The sequence below is a fragment of the Pinus tabuliformis genome, chromosome 7, assembly GCF_031772625.1.
Source record: "Pinus tabuliformis cultivar Carrire ecotype Pingquan chromosome 7, CPIR1, whole genome shotgun sequence".
Taxonomy (NCBI): domain Eukaryota; kingdom Viridiplantae; phylum Streptophyta; class Pinopsida; order Pinales; family Pinaceae; genus Pinus; species Pinus tabuliformis.
The window spans coordinates 340,085,562-340,095,751 of record NC_142293.1 but is presented as its reverse complement, the minus strand read 5'-3'; the positions used below and the strand labels follow the sequence as shown (position 1 = coordinate 340,095,751).

The 10,190-nt window shown below is 34.9% G+C and overlaps 1 pseudogene; it reads right to left on the bottom strand.

The window, feature by feature from the left end:
• Positions 1 to 3,155: 3,155 nt before the first annotated feature.
• LOC149247335 (NAD(P)H-quinone oxidoreductase subunit S, chloroplastic pseudogene) lies at positions 3,156 to 4,189 on the bottom strand (annotated as a pseudogene).
• Positions 4,190 to 10,190: the final 6,001 nt, after the last annotated feature.

Genomic DNA, 10,190 nt, shown 5'->3' with positions numbered 1-10,190 from the left:
AGAAAAGCACGACAACACAAAGGAAATCACTAGAGGGATCTCAACACAAGAAAAGCACGACAACACATTAAGGCTTCCACCTCCACGAAGAGGAGGATTATAGCGTCTTCGTGGGCATGCAAATAGAAATCGAGTGACAGAATGAGTTGTGGAGATATGTTTTCACTCACTTGTAAGCCTTGATAGTACCATCATGAATGAGAGAAAGGCCATGGAAATAAAGAATCAGCCCACAGTTTAGGCGGTTGAATATGGTTGACTAGTGGTACGATCCAACGACCAAAAAGTTTTTAATAGTCTACCAATCAATCAAATGGTACCCGACGATGCAGAGTGGTAACCTAAAAGAGTTCTTCCAAGAGAAACATGTTACAGTATAAGAATAAAATAAGTATATTTTAATTCATTTTTAACTACTTAAACTAAACACTATATGAAAGATTCTATTTTATAGATGAAACTAATTTAAAATATAAAGGGTTTTTAAGTTGAATATAAAATATAAATTCTTATTATGAAGAAAACAATTCATAACCATCTGGGATTAATAATTTCACAAATAAACGATAACCAACAACATTAATAATTTCACAAATAAAAGATAACGAACCATCTATTTGGACAATATTAGATAATAACATTTAATTAAAAATGTTTACTCTATGTCTTTAATTTTTGGATGGAAAGCTTCATTTAATGAAGAGACTATGGTAAGATCAAATAAATGTTATTTTAAGTTTTATGAGAAAATTATAATGATAAATTTTCTTATTATATATGATACGGAAATATTAGAACTAAATTAATCTAAATTAAAATAAAATAACAGTTATTTTATATTTTATGAGAAAATGTTAATTATTATTACTAGTATTAGCATTTAATTTTAAGGTTATGACTAAGTCAAAAATCAAATTGGTGTATGAAACTTCTAGCTTGTAAAATAATGGACCCATTTCTATATAGTGAATTTGATTGCTAAATCTATAAAATCATAGATATTATACCTTTTTATTTTTAAATTTATCCTTTTTAAAAAAACATATACTCTTAAATGTTAAACCCACTTAAAAAACAATAAATATTATTATTTTATATGTTATAAAAATATTATAATTAAATTAATTTAAATCAATATTTTAATGTGATGTATAAAATTTTATATCATAATAAATAATAAAATACAATGAATAATATCATGATTTGTGTTATTAGTCCCTGCCGGCAATGAATAATATCATGATTTGTGTTATTAGTCCCTGCCTCCGGCATAGGAGGGACTATAGCGTTCGATTGAGCGTTGACCGGGTATTAAATCACTTTGACTGATTAACCGATCGTAGATTTTTAAAACTTAGCCAAAATTTATTGCTAACAGTTTTGGACTATGAAAATTTTAACGAAACTTATGAATTGAGCCTCTTATTGCAGGCTTCACGTGCCCCAATGCTGTTTTTAGGGGGCAAGCTATTTTATCCTAACTTTTTTAACTGACGGTTGGGGCAAGTTTTTTAAGCAAAGTTTTCGTTTTCAAAGTTGTTGAGACAGGATCGCATAAACCCGTCGAGCTTACCAGCTTACACTTGTCACTGTTGTTGGCTGCCAGGATTGTTTACAGCTGCCACGTTCATTCTACCACCACTCTTTTACGCCCTCTTCATCTCTTCATTGCATTGAAGACGTGTTCTTCTGCTCTTCATTCCATTGCATGTTAGCTTCTGCTGAGGTTTGTTTACGCCCTCTTCCTCTCTTCTTCCTCTCTTCATTGCATTGAAGACGTGTTCTTCTGCTCTTCATTCCATTGCATGTTAGCTTCTGCTGGGGTTTGTTCTGTTGGGGTTTGTTCAGCCTTGTTCAGGCTGCCGGCGTGAAAATTCATTTTATTGAAATGATCTTTGAGGTAAGAAGCACAACCCTCTGTATTCCCATGCTGAAGTCACAAACAAAAAATTCTATTGTTGAATATGAAATACCTGAAATTGTTTAAGTTGAAGTCACAAACAAAAAATTCTATTGTTGAATATGAAAAACCTGAAATTGTTTATGCTTCTCCTTGTATGTAGGATTAGTGGCAGCATCACTCCAGCTTGATAGAAGGGCCGCTTCTCCTTGTATGTAGGATTAGTGGCAGCATCACTCCAGCTTGATAGAAGGGCCAATATGACATACCTGAAATTGTTTATGCTTCTTTCTGTATGTAGGATTAGTGGCAGCATCAATCCAGCTTGATAGAAGGGCGAATGCACCCATTTTCACCTGCCTGGGAAAACAGACAACAAAATCACAGGGGGTTGCTAGCGTAGGTTAAAATCTGTTGAGAAATCCTGCAGAAACAAGGCAGCAGACACAGATATTTAATCTCTGCCATGATTTTTATGAATATGGCAGATGAAATATCTACCTGGCCTTATTTTTTCTATTTTTGTTTTTCATCTAATTATTGCGCACAGATATTTAATCTCTGCCATGATTTTTATGAATATGGCAGATGAAATATCTACGTGGCCTTATTTTTTCTATTTTTGCTTTTCATCTAATTATTGCGCAAGTAATGAAATTTCATATGTTTATCCTAATTTCAAATGTGTTCACCTTGTCTGTCAGTACTGATCACTGTTTTTCGTTGATAGAATCATATTACCTATGCAAAAGAAGAGTCTTTTCTAATTGGATATAAATTGCGAAATTAATGAAATCGTCTATGTTATTTCTAAATTAAGTGTACTGATCACTGTTTTTGGTTGATAGAATCATATTACCTATCCATGCAAAAGAAGAGTCTTTTCTAATTGGATATAAATTGTGAAATTAATGAAATCGTCTGTTACTTACCACTGTTCTCGGTTGATATCACCATTCTTTTGCATATGCAAAAATATTGGAAAAAAGTGCTTTCTTGCTTGACAGTCTTTCTTCTGTTATTTATATGGTGTAGGTGAGACGGCTTCTCAATATGGGTGCACATGTGAATGTACCTGCATTTGGCCCAAAATCTCCTGGGGCCACTCCTCTACATCTTGCTGCTGCTGGTGGGCATTTGAAGGTGATGGATGAATTACTTGAAGGTGAGTGCGCCCTACAAAATGAAGAAACAAAATATAATCCTATAGCATAAACAAAACTAGAACCAATAAGCCAAGACAAAACAGAAACAATCAAATTCCATTACAGTATTTTTTTAACAATGAAAACAATTTAAATGCTGCTAAAAGGATAATTACAGAGAGAAAGAATTGATAAAACTCATGGCATGTCCATGGTTTCCAGGATCGCAGACTTAGGATTGGACGTGGCGGGTCCCTTGCTCCGTTCCAAGTCCTCAAGCTTGAAAGTCACCAGCTTACTCAGATTCCCACCCTCAAACAGCACCCCAACATTCCCATCAGCGACCTTCTGCACAGTCCCGCTTAACATGTGGTATGGATTCTCGGGATTCTTCACAAGCACAATCATGCCAGGCTGTAGGGGAGGCTGCGGTGCTGCCCTGGGCTTTGATAACTTTCCCAATTCAGAAGAAATTTCAGCTGCAGCACCATCCTTAGCGAGAGGGGGGTTATCTCTAACGAATTTGATTAAGCCCTTCTCACCTCCAGGGAATCCACCAGTCATGCCTTGTAATTCTTTTTCAAAGGTCTTATCATCACCAATCCAATTAGTAGAAATAGTACCTGCGGGATTGTTGGGTTCCATTTTTTCTCCATTTTTCTCCTGTCCAGCTAAACTTGGGGACTGCCCACCAGATGGGATTTGCCTCTTTAGCTCCTCTCTTAATCCTTCCTCACCCTTTGCAAGCCCTCTGCCTCCCAGTAACTGCCAGAGATTGAATTTCTCTGCTCATTTCCTTCAGGTCCAAAAAACCCAAAAACCCCATGACAAACAAGACCGACAAACAATAAACATCCAGGATCCAGGATTATAGAAGAGTAAAATACGATGCTAAAATCAGTGACAGAATTGAAAGATCCGATGACATAAATAAATATACACATGCATAGGCGGCCTCCGTACACAGTTTAAACCCTGCTGCTCCCAGATTGCAAAGAAAAACTGAAAATATCGAGAGTCAATCACAATTCAAGGCGACGAAGGAGGCTATTGACGTGTCTAATGAGATGCAGTGGATCGACTTCCGAATACAACGACACAACGACAGGGGTGTAGGACATGCACGAAGAAACGTGGTAGGCATTACGAGAACCATGAAAAGAGCGGGATGTCTCCACGAAGAGGGAATGGTAATCGAAATGATTTTGGCGGTGGAGTTACATGAATTGCAACTATTCCGCGGAGCGCATATTCCTAATCGAATAATCGAAAAACTCGAGTTCAATGGGCCTTTGGTTCGCTGTAGAAATCGAGGGTCGGGGTGTGAGTCCAACATTGAGATTTGCAATTTAAAAATTAAATGAATCCTAAATCAACTTGCATCTCTCAAAGTTGAGTTTCAATGGCAGGGACTACCGCCGCTTGCGGATCTTGTTTCGAAGAAACCCGAGTCACGCACTTTCTTTTATATTGACCCATTTGATTGCTTAAAATTTTGCAGAGTATTTTCATTTCAAACCATGTGATTGCAAGTATTGTCATATCCAATAGGGAGATTCTAAGGAAATTCGATAGGTCCATTGATCATATTTTTTTTAGATTTTCTATCAAAATAATTATAAAGGTATGGTTTGACATATATTTTTTATTAAATTTTTACAAAGTTAAATGGATACAACTTTTCTATTTCCGATCCACATTAAGATAACGGTTTTCTATATTGCAAACTCAATGCAATTTTATAGGTAAGGCTCATGTTAGTTTCGATTAGTTTTTTTAAGGTATATTTTGTGTTGAATTTGATCTCAATTATTTTTAAAGTTAAAGTTATTTTATTTAGGAAATTTTGTTTTTACAGTTTGAAAATTTGTTTTTACAGTTTGAAAATTTGTTTTTACGATTTGAAATTTTAAGATTTGTTTATTTTAAATTTAAGATTTTTTTTATTTTAAATTTAACGAAATACATAGAACTTTAATAAAACAAGGTTAGCCTCAAATTTCATTAATAAATGTTGCTAAGGGAGATAGTAGACATTCAACAAAAAAATGTTGCTGATAAGTAACAGACATTAAACCAATGCAACAAAAAACTATTAATTAATTTCTTATCTAAAAACATTCATTTTGCAGCATTATTAATTTACATTTTTCAAAAAAAAAACAATCTTTTTCAATTCACTGAAGCACTGGTTTAATTTATATAACTAAACTAATTTTACTTGTAATACGCAAACTTAAAAAATATATAAAAAACAATACTAGCTATCATTCAAATATTCTCTATGCCTACGAGAAATGTAAAATTATGTGATGCCACACGACAAAATTAAAACTGCACATGTCCAACCATAACCAGAAGATTTCTAACATGGCATCTTCTCTCTGATTGAAGACTACGTATAGGAAAAACCATAAAAGGGGTTGAACCACCATAACTTTCAATAAAACAACTATCGCATATTGTACATGTGTTATACTCAGCGGCCTAAATTTTAATCTTCATCATAAGAATACCGACTCTGGATACAAATTATGTAGAATGGTGAAAAAACGGCGCCCATGGCTTTGAAGGAACAGTAATTGAGGGTTGCTTTGCAGGCACTCCCTTTGGTGTTTGCTTTACGGGCACAAGTTTTGTTGATGTTGACATTTCAGCCACTGGTTTTGGTGGTGGTGTTGGCATTTCAGGCATTCTGACCCTTCGTTCATTTACAACCTTCCCATTTGATGGTCGCAATTCGATTGCACCATTAGGTTTTAGTTTTGTCTTTCCATTCAAACCATTCGGTTTTTCATCTCCACTTTCATGCGAAGGGTTTGGTTTTCCATTTTCTAGTACACCATTAGGTTTTCCATTAGTACCTTCATGTCCATTATTTGGTTCTCCATTTTCTAGCAAAACTGACCTCACATGCCAGGGATGATGTTTTTCAGATTCAAGAACGGTTTTGAGGGAATGCAGAGAAGTGTCCATCTCTTCAACTCTCTGATTTTGTGTCTGTCGCAAAAGCCTCCTACCATCCATCTCCTCTGGTCGAAGAGAATTTTCTGTTTCCTTGTACTGCTCGATTAAATTTAACCGTTGTTTGGCTCCTTCATGCACCTGTTGCCAAAAGCTCGTAATATCAGTTTTTGCATTTCTTGCCAGCAAAGATTATAACATATCTTCATTGCTTGAAGGCTCAGCTTTCAGAACCCGCTTCTCCTCTTGAATACAAATTGGTGTGGCATTATACTCTTTCTCCCGGGTCTTCAAGAACTCCACTTCAGTGCATAGCTCCATATTCTTTTTTATCATTGATTCCATTTGATTTGACATCAATTCAAAAGCTGTTTGCAGCTCTGCAAGATTGGCCTCCAAATTTCTCTTTTCCTCATCCCTCAACTGCCTCTCTTCTTCACTTTTTCTAAGCAAATACTGAATGCTTTGCTTGGATTCCATCAATTCGAATTGCAAATCAATATTTTCTGTCATACAATGACATAGAACTTTCTCATTTTTCTGCGCCCCGTCTTCCAAGTGAGTCAGCCTAGCATTATGTAAATTCAACTGGACCCTCAAGGACTCTGATTCAGTGCTAAGCTCTGTAATTTTCTGGCTCAGTAATCCCTTTTAACTACTCATCAAATCAAGCTTTGTTTGTAGCTCTGCAATGTTGCTCTCCAAATTTCCCATTTCAGAAATCCACAATTGTTTGTCCTCAAGTAACTCCCGTGTCCTCGCAATGTATTTATTCAATCTGGATTCCAATTCAATTTTTTCTTCTTTAGATTGAACTAAGACCCTTTCATTTTTTTTTCTTATAGGCAGCAAATGAAGACAAAAGCTTCTCCTTATTAGTTTCCCATGCCTGTTCTTCCATTTGGCTCCTCTCAGTAATCTCCTCAGTCTCTATCAGCAACCAACGCTTTGCAGTTTTCTTCTATCTCAAAAATTATCTCTTTCAATCTTTCCTTAGCCTCCTGCAATTGTTTAGAAAAAACAGCCTTGTATTTCTCTTCTTCCCTTTGACATTGTTCTGTGAATTCCTGCTCAACTTCTTTCAAGAAGTAATTCAGTTGTTCAGTTGGAGGACCAAAGCAACGGTATGGTATCTTCCATCGCAACGTCATCGTGCTCAACACCCTCAACAGTAAACTGAAATTGAAAGAATTCGCGTCCTTCTTCTGAGTCTCCCGATCGCGACAAAGCTCATGGTTATGTTTGCGAGGGTTTCTCGGCTCTTCAAATAAATCGAATGACTATTGGTTGAATAAAGATGATGCGAGTTTATTTATCTACATGGAAATGCCGACCCTCGCTCAAATGATGATGATGGTTAATGTCCCTTGAGATCAAATATTGGTCTATCTGACCTAAAAACAAATTTATTCCTATGCTCAAAAAGCTTGGAGACACTATAATTTTGACATTGTAAACGAGGGTCAAATGATGATGATGGTTAATGTCCCTTGAGATCAAATATTGGTCTATCTGACCTAAAAACAAATTTATTCCTATGCTCAAAAAGCTTGGAGACACTATAATCCTGACATTGTAAAATGATAGGAAGGTCAGTATTGTAACAAAGATTGTGAAACTGAGATCTAATGTGGTTGTACGCGGGGCACTCTAAGAGGAAGTGGTTTTCATCCTCGATGTTCATATTCTCACATATATGGCAGATCCTTTCCATCCATGGCGTTTTAGGAACTACCCAACGACGAGTTTCACTATGGAGCTCATGAGAATTCTTTTTAATCTTTGCTATATTAATTTTCTTTTTTGAGCTAGTTAAAATAGAGGGATACTTTTGATCTTCTAGGGTGGGGTTGATGACCTTCTTATAATAACTTAATTTTATTTTAGCCGCTAAATCTTACACCACATTTTTTCTTTGAACTTAGAAATAACAATATCTTTAATGTTATTTATGTCTTGCAATGCATCATTCTCGTTGATCTCCTAATAGTTTAACGAGGCCCTTGTGTCTTTATGCCACCCCGATTGAGCCTTAGGTGGTTTTGGCTCGAATTTAAAGCTAACTTAGGAAGTCTATGATCGTCTATGTTATTGAGTTTGTGCTTGTACAACAAAAACCTAATCATAGCTAGGCTCTCAATAGGGGAAAGTCCTCCTTCGATAAGGAGAATAGGATAGGGTGTATTACTTTTAATTTTCAGGTTATAAGTTATAAAACGCTTCTGAATTTGCTCAATCTTTCTCAATGATTCTCTGGAGATGCTGCAACCCCAAACCTCACAACCATATAAGATAACAGGAGTGACTAAAGTTTCAAAGAGGAACTTCCTTTTATCCCACATTACGAGGTTTGCTATTTTACAATTATTTTCAAGACCAAACTAAGCTTTCCACCCCCCATTAATCCTTTTCTCAATGCTATGGTTCGAGTTGAGCTTGTGATGAATATCAATTCCTAGGTACTTGTAAGAATATACTTCCTCCAAGTTATTATTGTCATACATAAAATTAGGGTAAGTGTCCTTCTTGGATTTGATAATCATAACTTTTGTTTTGTCAGTGTTAACAGTCATACCCATGGTAGAGCAGAAATCCTTAAGAAGCCTGAGTTGCTTATCAAGATCAGATGGGCACCTTGCCAAAAGAACAATATCGTCAGCATAGAGAAGAAGGATGACGACTATCCAGCTAAGATTGTGCCATCACATCTTGCTTCCTCTAAGTAGCCTTCAAGCTTATTGATGTAAATTCCAACCAATTGCTCAAATACCTAAGTGCCGACCAATTGCTCAAATACCTAAAGTGAACGAGGGTTTCCTATGCGGTATTGATTGCTAATTTAAATTTTTAAATGTGGATCGATGTTAAAATTGACCATTTAAGATCATTTATTTGTGGTTTATGAGTGGCACATTTTTTATTTTCAGATGATGTAAATGGGTTTTGCATCAGTAAGTCCATTTTACATTTAAAGTGAGGTGCTTCATCACTTAAAAACACTTTTGAATAAGGTTTGAAAAAGGTTTTAACTTAAAAATTACGTTGGAAAAAACCAACCTCTTTTGGGACATGGTTAAAACTACGTAAACCTTAGGTAATTGGTTTCAATTTCTTTATAATTTTAAATTAACAGAGCAAAAATGTAAGCATCAAAACAATAATATAAAATATTTGGTTGTCGCATTTTTGTTTACAACTTTATTTTATTTTTTTATTTAAAATGATATAGATTATTGTAGTTTTTATTTATATGTTTACATTTTGTACATGATGAAAATATTCCGTTAGGTAAACCTTAGGTAATTGGTTTCAATTTCTTTATAATTTCAAATTAACAGAGCAAAAATGTAAGCATCAAAACAATAATATAAAATTTTTGGTTGTGGCATTTTTGTTTACAACTTTATTTTATTTTTTTATTTAAAATGATATAGATTATTGTAGTTTTTATTTATATGTTTACATTTCGTACATGATGAAAATATTCCGTTAGATAAGTTTTCAACTTATGAACATTTAAAAAAAAAAAAAACTGTAAAAATTACATAAAATGTGTCAAGTCAAGTGTGATAAGAAATTATTGAACTTTTTTTCTAGAAAGCAGCTTATTTGTTTCAATTTGAGCTCTCAAATATATGTGTTCTTTTTATACCCCATGCTTTTTCATTGTGTGTTTACTATGATACTTAGATCTCTACTAATTCAGTGTCCTTATGAGTGTGGGTTGCATTTTTAGGTTGAGCGCAACATTCCCTTCTGTTTGGTTACCATGTTGAACCTTTGCATCCTCTGCTTGGTTCTCTATGGTTTCTTCTTCTTCTTCTTTTGAAAGGTAAGGCTCACATACCTACCATCCCTTTGGATTATGGGTCTGCCTCTTTTTCGTTTTTGAAAACTTTTTTTCCTGTGAACATGTATTTCTCAAGTGTCATGTTTGAAAACATATTCAACATTTGAATATCGTGTTCTTGTAATCTAATACTTGGGTCCATTGTAAGTTTTTGTATTTCAGTTAGTCACGAAAACCTTTGTTGAGGTTTATCTCTACACAAATTTTGGCTAAAGTGAAGATACCTTTCTCAGTTATTTCAAGGTCAATTTTTTTGAATTTTCCGAAAGTATTTCCAATATCCTTTACGACCTTGTGGTGCTAGAAAGGAAGAGGGAGATTGGGTAATCTT